The 17,290-nt window shown below is 40.7% G+C and overlaps 1 protein-coding gene across 1 annotated transcript in view; it reads left to right on the top strand.

The window, feature by feature from the left end:
- Window positions 1–17,290, top strand: part of LOC124731761 — a 764,200-nt gene that overhangs the window by 143,979 nt on the left and 602,931 nt on the right. Inside the window, exon 2 of the mRNA XM_047248518.1 lies at window positions 11,697–11,753. The gene's annotated coding sequence lies outside the window, so the exon portion shown is untranslated. The remainder of the gene's footprint in view (window positions 1–11,696; window positions 11,754–17,290) is intronic.

The following is a 17,290-nucleotide window of genomic DNA, read 5'->3' as shown; positions in this document are numbered from 1 at the left end:
GATGTAGCAAGGAGGACATCAAAAGCAGACTCGCTATGGCAAAAAAGGCATTTCTGGCCTAGAGAAGTCTACTAATATGAAATACCGGCCTTAATTTGAGGAAGAAATTTCTGAGGATGTACGTCTGGAGTACAGCATTGTATGGTAGTGAAACATGGACTGTGGGAAAACCGGAACAGAAGAGAATCGAAGCATTTGAGATGTGGTGCTATAGACGAATGTTGAAAATTAGGTGGACTGATAAGGTAAGGAATGAGGAGGTTCTATGCAGAATCGGAGAGGAAAGGAATATGTGGAAAACACTGATAAGGAGAAGGGACAGGATGATAGGACATCTGCTAAGACATGAGGGAATGACTTCCATGGTACTAGAAGGAGCTGTAGAGGGCAAAAACTGTAGAGGAAGACAGAGATTGGAATACGTCAAGCAAGTGATTGAGGACGTAGGTTGCAAGTGCTACTCTGAGATGAAGAGGTTGGCACAGGAGAGGAATTCGTGGCGGGCCGCATCAAACCAGTCAGTAGACTGATGACCAAAAAAAAAAAAAAAAAATTTCTAGGGGACCGATGACCTCAGATGTTAACTCCCATAGTGCTCAGAGCCATTTGAACCATTTGATCAAATGAAGAAGTACAAACAAATTTTGAAGACTCCAGGATCCCGGTATTTAAAAAAAGGTGCTCTTGATTTGTTGTTCAGTAAGATTAGAAGGAGAAACGTGCTGCAATAGGGAAAGACGAAAATAAGTTGTTTGCTTTAAATTAATTATATTACAGCACCCAAGCATACAGGTTTCGTCAGATCGTTTTATGCTTCCGTCAGTGTGTACTTTAAAAAGGGATGTGGAAGGCCAGGAAATGTGACATTCCACCATTTAAAGCAGAAGGTACAACATTTTTCTGATTCTGATACATTAGTGAATATTTCTTTAGAGGAAATGTCTCTAATGACAAATTTAACATATGACAGCAATTATGACAGCGTTATTGGGGTTGAGGACTTGGTCCTTACGCGCACAGCATATTTCCTCCCACTATTTGGCATTTACTTGTCCCACATAGAATAGTATGGTGTGGAAACAGGCGACAATGACGAAAACGCAATAGGCCTACGGAACGATAAGTGGGGGTCTATCCCTTTTGGACGTATACATCTCTGTGTTTCGTACGTGCGAATCTGTGTCCTTAGTTTCTTTTCGTATCAACGTGGTAATTTGCAGTTCTATCCAACATCACAAGTTCAAATGGTTCAAATGGCTCTGAGCACTATGGGACTTAACTGCTAAGTCTCCTAGAACTTAGAACTACTTAAACCTAACTAACCTAAGGACATCACACACATCCATGCCCGAGACAGGATTCGAACCTGCGACCGTAGCGGTCGCGCGGTTCCAGACTGTAGCGCCTAGAACCCTCGGCCACCCCGGCCGGCCGCTATTACATGACTTGTGACATCAGTGTATGTCGTTAATGACAGAATTATACCAGGCGGAAGCACCGAGGGGCGTGATATGGATAGTATCTGTCTCTTGATGATGTCAGGGTGCGCTATAAAATCAACAGCGGAATATTTGTGACAAGAAAGGATAGTAATTTTATTGCTGGTCGTTTCACTCGCAGCAGTTTACGCTGTCCTCTTAGTTTCACTCCTACCCACACACTCTGAAATCGCTACATATTCGGAAGTGAACAATCGAATATATATTTCGTCCTTTGTTTTCTGATCAGACGGTAACGTAAATAACATCGAATATTGCTTAACTTACTTATATTACATTCGTAAAATATTCCCAGAATATGTTAAAATCGCTGACAAGGGAACCTCCCCATCGCACCCCTCTCAGATTTAGTTATAAGTTGGCCAGTGGATAGTCCTTGAAAAACTGAACACAGATCAATCGAGAAAACAGGAAGAAGTTGTGTGGAACTATGAAAACATAAGTAAAATACACAATTTGAGTAGTCCATACGCAAGATAAGCAACATGAAGGAGAGTGCGAACTCAGGAGCGCCGTGGTCCCGTGGTTAACGTGAGCAACTGCGGAACGACATGTCCTTGGTTCAAGTCCTCCCTCCAGTGAAAAGTTTAATTTCTTATTTTCAGTTTAGCTGACAAACTCTTATGTTTCCATCACTTTTTTGGTAGTGATTATCACATCCACAAGAAAACCTAGATCGGGCAAGGTAGAACAATCTTTTTACCCATTCGCCAAGTGTACAAGTTAGGTGGATCGATAACATATTTCTGTCATGTGACGCACATGCCGTCACCAGTGTGGTATAGAATATATCAAACGTATTTTCCTGTGGAGGAATCGGTTGACCTATGACCTTGCGATCAAATTTTTCGGTTCCAATTGGAGAGGCACGTCCTTTCGTCTACTAATCGCACGGTTTTGCGGTGCGGTCGCAAAACACAGACACTAAACTTATTACAGTGAACAGAGACGTCAATGAACGAACGGACAGATCACAACTTTGCGAAAGTAAGAAATTAAACTTTTAACTCGAGGGCAGACTTGAACCACTGACCTCTCGTTCCGCAGCTGCTCACGCTAACCACGGGACCACGGCGCTTCTGAACTCATACTCTCCTTGATGTTGCCTATCTTGCGCATGGACTACTCAGTTTGCATATTTTGCTTATTTTTTTCATAGTTCCGCACAACTTCTTCCTGTTTTCTCGATTGATCTGTGTTCAGTTTTTCAAGGCCTATCCACTGTGCCAACTTATAACTAAATCTGAGAGGGGTGCGATGGGGAGGTTCCCTTGTGAGATCAGCATATAGTGGGATACATACCTAATTACGTCAGTTCCGTAGCTCGCGTCGCGTTACTCTGAGGAAATGCCATTTTCATATGTTGTTTCGATTATCATATCTCGTGAAGGCTTGTTGGAGAATTACTAACTGAAAGTTAATAAACGGCATGTTTCAAGTTACACTGAAGTAATATCCAAGTCATCGGATAGCGATATGCACATTTATAGATTGCTGTAGTATCGTGTACACAAAGTATAAAAGGGCAGTGAATTGGCGGAGCTGTCATTTGTACTCGGATGATTCATGTGAAGAGATTTCCGACGCGATTATGGCCGCACGACGGGAATCAAAAAGGATTTGAACGCGGAATGGTAGTTGGAGCTACACACATGGGAAAATCGTTTTCAGGATGCGGAGAATACCAAATTTCAGTTTTAGACTACCTCCCGCCACGGACAACGCAGTGGCCCACGGCCTTCACTTGACATCCTAGAGCAGTGGCGTTTTTGTAGAGTGGTCAGTTCTGACAGACAAGCAGCACTCCATGAAGTAACCGCAGAACTCAATGTGGGACGTACGACGAACGTATCCAGTAGGCAAGTGCGGCGAAATTGGGCGTTAATGGGCTGTGGCAGCAGACGACCGGCGCGAGTGCCTTTGATAAGAGCACTACATCGTCTGCAGCGCCTCTCCTAATATTGTGATCATATCGGTTGGACCTTAGACGACTGGAAAACCGTGACTTGATTAGCTGGGTCCCCATTTCAGTTGGTAAGTGCAACGATGGAATTTTTATGGATGACAATGCGTCATGTCCCCGGACAATTATTCGTGAATGGTTTGAAGAACATTCTGGAGAATTCGAGCGAATGGTTTGGCCACCCAGATCACCCGACTTGAATCCCATCGAACATTTATGGGACTTAATGGAGAGGTCAGTTCTTGCACAAAATTCTGCACTGGAAACATTTTCGCAGCTATGGACGCCTATAAAAGCAGCATAGCGCAGTATTTTTGCAGGAGACTTCCAACGACTTGTTGTGTCCATGTCACGTCGCTGCACTACTTTCGGCAAAAGGAGAAGATCAGACACGATATTGGGATGTAACCCATGATTTTTATCATCTCAGTGTGTAATAAAAAACATTTAAATAAGCCAAAATGAATAAGGCGCCTGCCGCATCGAGTGACACATCATTTTGACGTCACTTCCATTGGTATAGCTCTGCCGTTAATAGATACTGTAAGTATACTTCTTAACTTAGCCGGGGACAGTGTAACCTTTCTTTCGCCGTTGGTTCTGTTTGAACTGTAGCACGCTTAGTGCGGACGACAGACATTGTTTGCGGTAAAAGTGTATAATTAGGAGCCTGAGAGTGGAAATTACGTGCATGGTTACGTTAAAGATATTGAAATGTATAACGCGTCACTTAACAGGGAGGCACGAAACGATATGACAAGAGATGTAAGCAGAATGTGTCTTATGGTGGTTATTTCGTACGTATAACTTGAAGAATTTTCACGAGGAATGGACTACAGTGTATGAGAGGTAGAACTGTGATTTCGACCAGCATGTGTGTAAGAGCTAGAAATCATAGTAACTGACTCTTAATAATAAATTCCAAAGTGTCTGGAAACTTGAACTATTGTTATTCGGTACTTTACGAATAATTAATAATACATACTAGTAATAATGATATTAACAACCAATGTATGTGAGCTCTGCTATTAATTAACCAGTCCAATAATGGAAAATTAATAATGTATGACAATTATTTAACGATAGTGAGTTCACAATCACACCAATTTGAAATTCATTGTACTTTTATTTATTTGTGATAACGAATTCACAACCCTTCTCTTACGTTAAGAACTATTAGACGAGTTTAACTGACAATGTGAAATGTTTTTATTTACTCTCGTTACTGTCCGTGCAGTAGAACGCAATTTTTCATTGATGCCTCTGCTAGATAAACGTGCTGAGCACGCTGGTTCTTTCAAGTGTTCCTTTCTGACTTTGTGCATGTAATTGCATTCACTGTCAATTCAAGCTGTTACTTAAAGCGCTTTAAACATTTTTCCTCTGAGTACGTATTTTCACTAAAGCTTCAGTACATTATTTTAAGTAGGCAAATTTTTGTCTTTACGTCGCTGTAAATGCAACGATTTTACTTTTGCGGCATTTAGATTTCTCAAGATTTTTTCAATAATTACTAGTACTTTTACTATATTCCCTTTGATTCTGAACGAAAAAAACTACCGTTTACCAATAACGTCGCTAAAGCAGATTAAATCTGGTACCAGAACCGTTTATCCAATAAAGTCGTATATTTATATGGTAGTTAATTAAGTTTTCCAAATTAGAGATTAGCGCCACTGGTATCAATGTCGCAGTGTATATCAAATACGAAAAACGTAAAATAATACTTTCCTGTTCTAACACACTCTCAATCAAATCACGTCAGTTCGAATTAAGTGGCTCAGTAAATGCACACACGTTGACTGGAGAAAGAATTTGTATTACTCTCATACATAACCACGTCCTCTTACCAAACATGGATCGTTCATTTTGTTAAATAAGACTATGTCGCTTTGTCAGGTAAACATTAACACACACCTTGAGGGGAAAGAAATTAATTTTTATGGGATCAAAATGAAATGAATAGTGCTCAATAACAAAAGGTACAAGAACCACCTGTTTTGATATAATTGCGGTTTGGATACAAAACGCGAAAAATCACGTCAAAAAGCATGTGTACTGTTGTCAAGAAAAAAGAAGTGCAGACTGTTTGGGCAAATGTCATCGTTACTCACAGTTTGATAGTTTTAACAATGCCACAGACTGAGCCAAGTAACCTATCATCGGTGGGAAAACAGTTGGTGCGAACGACGTATGTGGGTGATGAGTGCGCATAACATGAATGCTAATACGGCGGCTGAGGTCTAATGCAATTCACGTATTGTAAAAACAGCCAGATCCATTCCACTGTAATGAGAATAGATAGACGGTATTCACCAAAGCGATAGAGTGCATATTAGGGCTACATCACGTTACTCAGTGTTTTATGTAGTCATTTTGTGGCCGTATCGAAAGCAGAGTACTTCATCTCTGAGTTCGTAAGGAACGTAATTTTTGAGTATCACATAAGTTGTTCTTCAAATCATACCTGATTCATAAATTGTATTTTCTACCATTCGTGCAAATACTGATTCATTTCAGCTATTTAGAAATTTCGCGTATTTCTGTTAGTCTCACACAAAGTATGAATATGTGGATTACAGATACAAAGACATATAATTTATTGAAACTGCTTGTGTGTACGTAGTAACTAATTTTAAACCACAATCTAAAATTTTAAGAAGAAATAAGTGTACGTTAAGTACAACGTGCAAAATGAAAAGTAGGCTACGATACTGAGTTTTAGAATGAAATATACCTGGTAAGTCTTTTGTTAAAACTTGGCTAGTCTTATCGAAAAAATATGTTTTAGCTACGTGAGCAGGGTCCATCTTAAATATTACTTTCATAAAATTTTGACGCAACCAAACGCTCCCTGGCGTAGTGGATAGGTTATCACTTCCGTTTTTTACCCTTTGCAATACTCTTTTTGCTTCAGTCCAGCGTCGGTTGGGGAGAGTTCTCTATGACCTGCGTGTCGTTTCTCGGTATTTTGTTGGATGTATCTTTTGTATAGTACAGTGTTTCCTAACACACTTTTCCTGAACAGAATTTTTCAGACGAAACTGATCGTCTGGAAGTACAGTATGCATACATTGGTTGAGAGATGAAGTATCCTCCTGTAATCACGGAAGTACAGTATGCATACATTGGTTGAGAGATGAAGTATCCTCCTGTAATCACGGGTAATCTCGGTTCTGACTGACTTAAAAATTCGCAGTTGAGTGATATATCGTCATTATTTTTACACGTTGTCTACTTTAAACATCCTTTGTTTTGACTATACAGAACATGGCGAAGGGTTGTCACAACTTGCTTCGCTGCCGTGTAGATGTATTCTGTTTCTTGTTTTTATCATGACCGATGGATAGTCTCTAGTAATGCTATGGCTTTGCTGCTTCGGTCCACTGGATATGGTTTTGGAGGACATGATTCAATGGCTCTAAACACTATGGGACTTAACATCTGAGGTCACCAGTCCCCTACACTTAGAACTACTTAAACCTAACTAACCTACGGACGTCACACACATCCATGCCCGAGGCAGGATTCGAACCTGCGATCGTAGCAGCAGCGCGGGTCCGGACTGGAGCGCCTAGAACCGCTCGCTCACAGTGGCCGGTGGGACATGATTAGTGTTCATTTACGCTGATCCACTGAACCGTGTGGATGACAAAGAAATCGGACTACTCATGCGTTTAACATTATTAGTATGCGCTTAGAATGCTAGAATCACCAAGTCAGTCCCTTCACCGTTGGAAATCTTGTTTTCAGAGGAATGGGTTTCTTTTCGAATAGAAACAAAATAGCGAGATTTTAAGGAATATCGACCACAGTAGGTGATACATCTCCAAATAGAGAGAATTTGAGCGGTAAATTTCGTTATAATTTCTTCTTTTACTTCCATGAACTCCGCCCTTAAGAACCATTATTTATCTCAGACCATGCATGAAGTGAGTTACACCATCGTTTGTGAACCGTAACAAGTCGCATAAAAGTAATGTGATAGGTTACTTAATCTGTAGAAACTCGTGCCTTCCTAGTGACGAGAAAGAGTGGGAGATAGCTCTGTGTTCATGTATGCAGTTAGGAAAAGAGAAGGTAAATGAATTTTGTGAGCTATTGGAAAAGACCAGAAATAAGAGGACTGTAGACTTGTTTCTGCAAACAAAAAACGATAATTTATGTAACTTTTTTGTCCAAGTGATGAAATTTTGACTACCCTCGCAGACTAGTAGGATGGTAGTATTTTAGTACTAGCAAGAAGTGCCGTGACTTAAAATCCAACTAGTGCCCGAATTCAGGGTGTCACGTTTCCCGTTAATCCCATTCCGAAAGACTAGCTGAGAGTTAATTACGCGTTCTCGTGGGATGAATTTACGCTCGGCGCTCTGATGAAAGACGCACGCCCATTTAGCTGTCGTGTCTACTTAATGCCAGCGCGTACTTCCCCTTCGCCGCGTTGCCTGGAGTAGCAAATTGATACGGAGAATCCCCGCATCGTCTGAGGCGGCTCGGGTTTCGCACCAACTCGGCCCTCTTCTAATATTGCGGCTTACGAGTCCCTGTGCTAATGAATATGCATGTGCCGTGTTTTTTTTCTCATGCACAATAATGTGAACAGATCGTAGGGCGTTTGATTCAATTACGAAAGCAGCTAATATGGCTGGTGTCTGCAGGTTCCCCTCCACAACTCCTCTATTACAATTAGTTCTCATGCGAACCCATCCCAAGGAGCCAACAGCTTGGCATTTATGAGACAATGCTAATTTTTTATTATCTTTGTTCTGCATTTGCTGGTATTAAATTCACTACACCGTGTGAAACATTCCGTTCTGTTATCTCATTTGTTTACATTTTCTTTTAAGACCGTTACACACCGAGCGTGTGTATGTAATGAAGGAAATATGCGTTCCCTTTTTTTCCCTTGTTTAATATGAGATGAAACGGGGAACACCTACTACAAGCAGTTATTCATCACAACAGTACAAAATTAAACATAACGGATTCCTGCAGCCTTTCGTCGAAAGAAGATTGCGGTAGGCAGCTAGTAAGATAATTTCTTTTCATTTGAGACTGAATACATGGCTTACGTCAAGATGATAAAATTTATATGATAAATACACCTGCACTACACAATAATATTATATAAACTGAATACTAACTGAATTTTCCGTCTAAGCTTGGCAGAACGTTATAACAATATTAAATAGGAAACACTTCCTAATGTTCTGCAAAACTACATTTATTTCGTCAAAACTAGTTTCCTCCTTCTTAGGCCATCTTCAGGTGACAACTGAATGTTGCGAACACACAAAATTACCTTCTACTGACGTAGATATTGTTTACACAGAAGAAACCAAAACTATGGCATGTAGAGTGTTGACATACGAAATTATCACTTTTTGGTCAAACGAAATAGTTACATTTCCAAAAACAGGAAACACACTTTTTATGGGGAGATAATTTAAAAACTAATAAAAAATAGTCAAATTAACGATTTCAGTCTAGTATTTGAAACTAAACATTAATTTAACACAGCGGAATACAACGTTTTCCAGTATGGTGATCTTTCTAATTTTCTTAATAGAATGTAAAATTTCACATTCTACGCCTTATGAGTGAATTTATGTGATAAGATGATTGACAGAGATTGAACTTCCCTTTCTCATTTCTTTCTTTGTTTCTTTCTTTATCTTTAGCTTCTCTCGTGTTCAGAAAACCTAAGTGCCACACCTCTGCTATCTTGCAAGTATATACTTTTCCACAGTGCTTGAATATATTACACACCAAGGGATGCAATTTGCCTTCACTACTGAATAAAAATTTTCATACGCTCTTGATATTATAAAATGAAAGAGTTCTATTGCTACACTTCAACTTTTTGCGAAGTTATCTGAAATTTTGACAGTATCTAGGTCGACGCACCAGTTTTTGTGATAACTCACTGGTTCGTGTTGGACAGTGTGTGGAAGCCGTAGTAAATTACCAATCACCGGAGTTGTAGCCATTACCGGAAGCGATGTGTCTGGTTGTCGGTAGTCAATTTGAAAGGAAGATTCAGGTATTAGAACGGAGGTGAGGTGATGCACCATCGAATGGAAAACTGCATGTCTGTGGTTCACACATGAATGCCGAGCTTGCAGAGATTACTGTGCCTGTAGCTATGGTTTCTCTGTAAACGCCGAATAAGGGTCTCCTTCTGTTGATACCTATATTAAGGTCCAAAGTACTGTAGTAATGTATCTGATTGTCTAGTGGCAGCAGTCAGTAAATACCGATGATGCTTTGGATAACCAGTACGATCCATGACCACTCAACCGCTTTCACACATTCCACAGAGATTGGTGGGAGCTAGGTCCAGGGCGCGCACATGTTGCTCCGTAGCTTCCGAGTTTTGTTTGGGCCAAAAGAAGTGGGGGAACTACAGAAACATTCTCATGTTCACGTAAACAATTACCAAGCTTGAACAGTATCCTGTAGGCAAGCGGGTTGTATCACCTCATAGTAGTTCGCTGTCATCGACGAATACCAATGCGTACCGCGACTTGTCTACTTGCCCTTTGTTACCCTCCAAGCATTTATTGGCTGTGAATAGCTAGATCTTGGTCTCTGATGATATGTCCGGCCTGCTGAAGTGCATGTGCTGAGCAGCGGCTCTTGCATCATGCAACCAGGAGATAGTTCTTGAAGGTCGGGCTGCTCAACCGGTTCTGTTCTCCAGGATTGAATTAGTGAGCAGTCAGCTGCTCTGTGGTCCGTCTGACTACTCCAGTCGTGGGGGAGCCTCGTCGTCGAAGCGTTATTCCAACATCGGTCTACTCTGGCTGCATCTGTTGTTCCAGATCGAGGCGCCCAAGGAGTATGCTAAGAGTGGTAGTGATAATGTCTGTATTATTGCCTCACAAAAAAAAATCGAAATTCATTTTTTATCAGGTTTAAGGTGCATCTCTTAAAATCACGTAACATTGAAATCCCCGTGCCACAGTCCCATAGCAGGCAGCTAGAGGAGCTTTGTATGATGTGGAGATGGGCTGCACTGTGATTTTCGGGTCCTCTAGTGGCGGACTGCGATAGTGTGACGCAGGATTTCAGTGTGTACTTGGTTTTCAGAGATGCACCTCCAACCAAATAAAAAAATAATGTTGTAATATTTTTGTGTGGTAGTAATTCAAACTTTATGAATAAAGACTCGTGGGCTACCCGAAATAAGCATATCGTTAAAGTCGGAGTGTTTACACGTGTCATCCTTCATAAACACGTGATGAAATGCGCTGTTGCTCGGGCTGTGAGCCATCTTACTCTTATCGTTCCCACTGATGGCCAGTACATGGTCTGTTGATACTCCAGTCACTTGAAACGCCCAAGTTCTTTCTTCTTTGAGACGTAAATCTCGATCAGTTGTTCAGTTGCTGATGACTGTAAAATGCAGTTACAACAGACAAATGATAGCAATTCTTGTCTACATTAATACAGTACTGGATTGACACAGATGCAAACATTACTGAGGTACGCGAAAGATTTTAACAAAGCAATCTTAAAGAGATCCTTGTGTTTGCAGAAATAAAAAGTAGCATTATAGATCGCAATATTATTTTATGTGTTATGTTGGGAATCGGTTTCGATCATTAAAACCATCTTCAGACCAAGATTACAGACGGCCAGAGGAACCAGTGCACTCAGCAGATCATGATAGACATTAGTTGGTGTCATATTGCGCCTCTGGGCACTGTGTCCTCTGGTCATCTGGAGTATTGGTCTGAAGATGGCTGTAATGACTGAAACTGGTAATCAGCATTTAATATGGCCAAATACTTTATACACCTGAAAGTATTTTATACAAGGACGCGGCACAACAGTCACAAGAACTTTAATAGTCTGTGTCACTCCTCCAAGACTGTCATATCCATCAAAAAATATTTTGGTCTTCACCGTACACTTGTTGGACGAGCCCTTGGTGCTCAGATAGTACCATGGAATTTTTACTAGTAGGAAAAATAAAACATCGTTTCAAAACAAACATATCAGAAAAGCCATTGCAGTTCCCCGTTATCCGCGAGGCTTTATCTCGACTCTCGATAAGTCGGCTTTGTGCGCGCCGATGGTGGCGGGCCGTTATCTGGGGCCGGTTTCATTAATATGCAATCGCAGCCGCGCTATTATCCATTGTTTACACGCGGATAGAAGGGTGTGGCGGCGGCGGCGGCGGCGGCGGCTTCAGCAGAGTTAATCGCTCAGCGGCGCTCTTGTTGCAGGTGCTGAACCTCCAAAGGACGGATGCTGTTCGTGGAGTAGTGCCGGCCCAGCTACAGGTGAGCAAGCAGCTGCCTGTTCACTCATTGCTATACCGCTGCGGTTAGAGCGAATTTGGGAAACGTTGAAAAACATATGAGAAGGTGTATGTGGGATTTTAGGAAATAGCCGTCAGTCACAAAAGTAACATTAGAGTAGCCACTCAGATACTGACTACTCAAGTTTTGCATTAAGGCCTTCTGCAATCACTCGTTTTCTTCGTATCCTGTTCTAACTGCAGAGGTATAACACTATTCGAACTCACTTCGTGGACTTCTACCAGTTGCCCTGCTGCTCTAGTTCGCAAGCACAGTTCATACATAGGGTTACTCATAAGTACCTCTTGGGTTTTAGGACTGGAAGAAGAAAACTGCAAGACATACAAAAATATGGCGCATGTTGGAACATGTGAAGAAATCATCCGCCCAGTACTGTCACACAAAATTAGTTTGTACATGCAGATAGGCAACCCGCTGAACAGCTTTCCAGAGTTGTTGCCGCGGGACAATTAGTTCCACGGACTTCAACGAACTACTCGTATTAAACGCCTGTATCGTCAGTTAAAACATGGAGAGACTCGCTAGCGATCGATATGCGTCTGTTGTCGAACATCTGTCGTCATGGATCTTGGAGCTGTATCAGTTAATGAGTTAACGCTGAGTTCTATAATTGTGTAGGCCGGCCGCGGTGGCCGTGTGCTTCTAGGCGCTGCAGTCCGGAACCGCGCTGCTGCTACGGTCGCAGGTTCGAATCCTGCATCGAGCATGGATGTGTGTGATGTCCTTAGGTTAGTTAGGTTTAAGTAGTTCTAAGTTCTAGGGACTAATGACCTCAGATGTTAAGTCCCATAGTGCTCAGAGCCATTTGAACCATTTGAATAATTGTGTATTGCCTCTAGTTGTTGCAGGTATAAAAATGACATCATTGAAAAAAAGGTGATAGTGCATTAATGGGGAAAAAAGTCAGTGCACTTCTTACGCTGGATAAAATGTATAATTGTTGAAAAACATAGCTGCTGACATTGGTTTTGGAATTTCAACAGGGCGAGACTGGAAGAATAAATAGAAAGAAGTGGCAGACTTGCTTCAAAGTGATAACAAAGGACACTTTAGAGAGTCGTGGGACAGCAAAGAAAGAACCGCTAGATGACGTACTTATCATGTGGTTTTGTGTAAAGAGGGAGAGTGAAGTTCCGACTCCAGGCTCGATATTGTAGGAAAAAAGCGTTAAATTTAGACAAGAAGCCTTCTAATGATGAGTTAGTTACTTAGTTGGTTACATGTTCCATCGATAATTTGAACTATTCTCGTGTCGAAATGACATGGAACGATTTAGTTTACAGAATCCGTATGAATCGTTACTGGTAACATTAATGAGCACATTATCATTTTATTCCTGCTTATGCAACTGCATTTAAAAACAATTTTTTTGTTCCGAAGATGAAAGATCGACACAGCCTCCAGCGACTGGAGAAAGACTTTTAGGAGATACAGTAGCTGCTGACAATATAAAAAAATCGAAAATCTTGTTTCTTTTGAGAAGTTGCTCCGATTCAAATTTTGTGGAATTGCACATTATTTGAATTTTAGTTAATCCGGATGACGTATCGTCGCGCCCAGTCCTGATAAACAAGGTCCCGCAGTATTCATAAGCCTACCTGTTCACCTGTTTCAAATCCAAGCGTTTTAACCCATTTTGGTAGGTTCTTGTGAGACATACTGAGACATAAAATGGATACGAAAAATCGGCAGAAAACCCGCAAGCACGTCATGAGAGTCTCGTTTCATTACTCGGATTACTCGTGTTATCTCAAGTATTGATAACTGTTACAAGGGTCCGTGATATGCAGTGTTGTTAAGGATCAGCATGGGCATGACAAGAATGAAGATCAAGGAACGATGCTTTAGTAACTGCACCGTGTCCTGTTTAAAGAAACCATCCCGACATTGTCATTGAGCAATTTACGGAAACCAAGGTACGCCTAAATCTGGATGGCCGATGTGGATTTGATTCATCGACGGTTCAAATGCGAGTCGAGTGTTTTAAAGCGCTGTGTCACCTCACTCTTTGACATTAAAGGAAGGAGTCAGAATCCGAGAATTCGCTTCCGATAGCCACGACGGCACTTGGTGATAGATTCCCGTCCTGCTAAAGCATCACTATCAACAACGCAAAAAATACTGTTCGAGGTTTCAGATTAAATGGAAGAGAATGGCGCACGTTGCTGTGATCCGTAAGTAGTTAAGTTATTCACCTTTACCGCATCTCATTCTGAAATATGTAGTGTCATGAATAATTTAATTCACAAGGCCAGCATTTAATCATTGTTGACGAAGAGAGAAACATTATCACTAATATTTTACGTGTGGACTTCAGAAAGCAAAATCTGTTGTCCAACAAGAGTGGCACATAGAAGAGAGTACGTTTTCGGGTTCCGTGTAGAGAGAGTTTTACTGCGGATAACACGCACTTCGCAGTGTGCTAGTGAAATGGCACGGCAACTGGAAACTAATTCCCAAGTTGAAGTACGTAGCACAGTACGATCCTTGTGCGCAAAATGTCTAAATCTCACACAGATTCATAGTGAAATTCTAGCACCATGTATACCAAATACAATGTCGCATGCAGCCGTAGTGAAATGATGGTAACAATTTTACCAGGACGATCGGGAAGTTCAGTTAATTCACCATGCGATCTCCACCTTGTCGACCAGCTGAAATAAAATCCGGGTGGAAAGAGGCTGTCCAGTGATGAGGGCGTTTACACAGCGAGTCTCGAAAGGCTCCGTGACCAAGGAGCGGATTTCTATCTTCGAGGATCTGAACCAGTGGTGGAAGAACCCGACTGTTGTTTACAGATACTTGGTAACTATCTCGAAAAATAGTGTCATGTATCTACGCTGCTTTGAAGTGTAGTGCTGCATTCAGCAAAAGTTACTCGGCTGACAAAGAAATGTGCAGCTTTCTTTTTGAAGTCCGCTCGCATAAGTGTCTCCTATCTTTTCTTCCTTCTTCCAGCATTAAGTTTCCTGACCATTCAACTAAACAAATCTTGACCGCATCAGTTCCTGACTCAGTATGTATACTCGTTTATTTTATGGCCGACTTCAGCCTAATATAGAAATACCTACCTTGTTTAACTTCGTTCAGACGATTTTTAAGAATGGATGTCTTCGAATTACCAACTCATCTTTTTGTGTTGTAGCACTCAGTCCTGTAACATGTGGAATATAAAGCTTATGATTTTGCTGTGACTTTCGCAATATTATATTCAGGTGATCTGTTTCTCGATACTTTTGTGTCTCCCTATTTTTCGTTACAAACTACGATGTATATACCGTTTATAACATCAAATACCAAACTGGGACATCAACAACAGAGAATCTTGTCACGTTTGTTCTTAAAATTATTTTTCTCTTTTAAGAATTTCTCATTTACGTAAATTATCGTGAGCTGGTAATTATTTCTTAATTCATTGCATTTAACATGCTGCTACAATCCATCGTACTGGTTCTCGTTTGTTCACTTATTAGTTTTTTTGACTGGATGTTCTTCGCATATGGTTATGGAAGGCCATGTTGCAGTCTGTCTGGTTCCGATCTGACAGTACAATCAGACGACTACCTAGGGGGAAATTACTTCGTTTGTTTTCGTCTTTAATTTTATGGTGGCTTTAATGTCTCTTATAGTATCTGTGTGTTTGATATTCAAATCTGCATCCACTGGTGGATATGTTATACACAAGAACTCGCTATATTTAATAGGCATTACCTCTACCTTAAAAATCATGTACTAACATACCATTTTCTCAACAAGGAAATTACAGATTCTCTTTCGCGGTATCCATTTTCCCAATTTTTACTGCCAAGAAATTGAAAAAAAAGTGTCTCCCTATGCATACCAGTTCCGCAAGCAATCATTTTTTCTCTTTCCCTTTTTTTCTTACTGATGCGTTGCTGAAGTAGAAATTCGTGCATTGAATTCAGGATTTCTTTTGAAATTATTCGTCTTCCTAGCATGGGAAGTTATTAAAAATTTGTTGCTTCAGTATCTCCACATTGAGTTAGAAGCATGAAAGAGCTTAATGTTATACAACTGCTTTCCAAAAACTTTATTTCTCTTAACACCTATAATATCTCGTAAACCTTCCATTCCAAGGTTGGATATCCTGTGATTTGAGAACAAGAGCTCTCGTAGCGCGCTTTTTGGGGTGTGTGACGCTCCCGACGTTATCTTTGTTCTTGCTCAGAACTTACCATCCTGGTAACGTTCTATGAGTGAAATCTCCATGCGGGAATCACCTTTGCTTTAGTCATCAGTCTTCTTTCTGGTTTGATGAGAATTGCCACGAATTCCTCTCCTGTCCATACTCTCCATCTCAAAGTAGCGTTTGCACCGAACGTGCTCAATTATTTATTGGATATACCGTACAATCTTTACCGTCTCACACCATGGAAATTATTCCCCGATGCCTTAACACGTGTCTTATCATACTTTCCCTCCTCCTTCTTTGTGTTTCCCACATATTTCTTTCCTCATTGATTCTGCGGTGAACCTGTTCGTTTCTTATCAGTTTGTCTTGTTTTCAGTATCCTTCTGTATTACCAAATGTCAAGTACTTCCATCCTCATCATTTTAGTTTCCCCCATAGTCCATGATTTACGTCAATTCAGTGCAGTTCTTGGAACGACGCACCTTCTCAGTAAATGTGTTCCTCAAATAAAGGCCGGTGATAGTAGAAGACTTCTTTTGATCTGAAACGCTCCCTCTTCCTGTACTAGTTTGCTTCGTATGTCCTTCTTGCTTCATCCGCCACGTGTTGTTTTGCTTCCTAGGTGGCAATATTCAACTTCTTTTATTTCATGGCGACGAATGTAGAGATATCTTCGTCTAACTGTCTTACTGTGATAATTATTGTCAGAGTATCCACTCTCATAACTTCAAATGCACATCATTTGAAGAATTACTTTTACTATTTATTATGTTGTACATGGAAGATTTTTATAAAGCTTTCTTATGAAAGTCACTTGCAAAAGCGACCGAATCGACCAATACAATAATATAATGACGCGGTCACATACCAGGAAAAAATTTTGGAAGACAATAATAGCCACGGAAATCTAAGGTCTCAAATACCCCGTTTCAAAATTAGCAGACTATCAGACCTAAATGCATAGACGTAAACTTTTATCGGACGATGTGTTTATGCATAATCATCTCAGTGTTGCGAATACTTATTTCGTTCGAGAATATGTCGACGTCTGGGAGACTTTAAAATTTTTTAATTGCATATGACATATGCATATAATTTTAAAGCACTCTGCCAGGTGAAAGCATGCTGTGGGAACTAGCTGGAGAACAATAAATATTTTAGCAGCTTTGTGATGGTTACACACAAAAATATATTTTATAAACTGTTGTTATTGTGGTGGTGGTCTTGTTGTCTTTAGTTCGAAGACTTGTTTAATGCAGCTCTCCGACTAGTGTATTCTGTACAAACGTCATTATCTCTTACACTCGCGCGCGCGTTTTAACAGCACATTTCAAACGCTGTTTTC

The sequence above is a fragment of the Schistocerca piceifrons genome, chromosome 1 (assembly GCF_021461385.2).
Source record: "Schistocerca piceifrons isolate TAMUIC-IGC-003096 chromosome 1, iqSchPice1.1, whole genome shotgun sequence".
Taxonomy (NCBI): domain Eukaryota; kingdom Metazoa; phylum Arthropoda; class Insecta; order Orthoptera; family Acrididae; genus Schistocerca; species Schistocerca piceifrons.
This window is presented reverse-complemented; position numbering and strand designations above follow the sequence as displayed.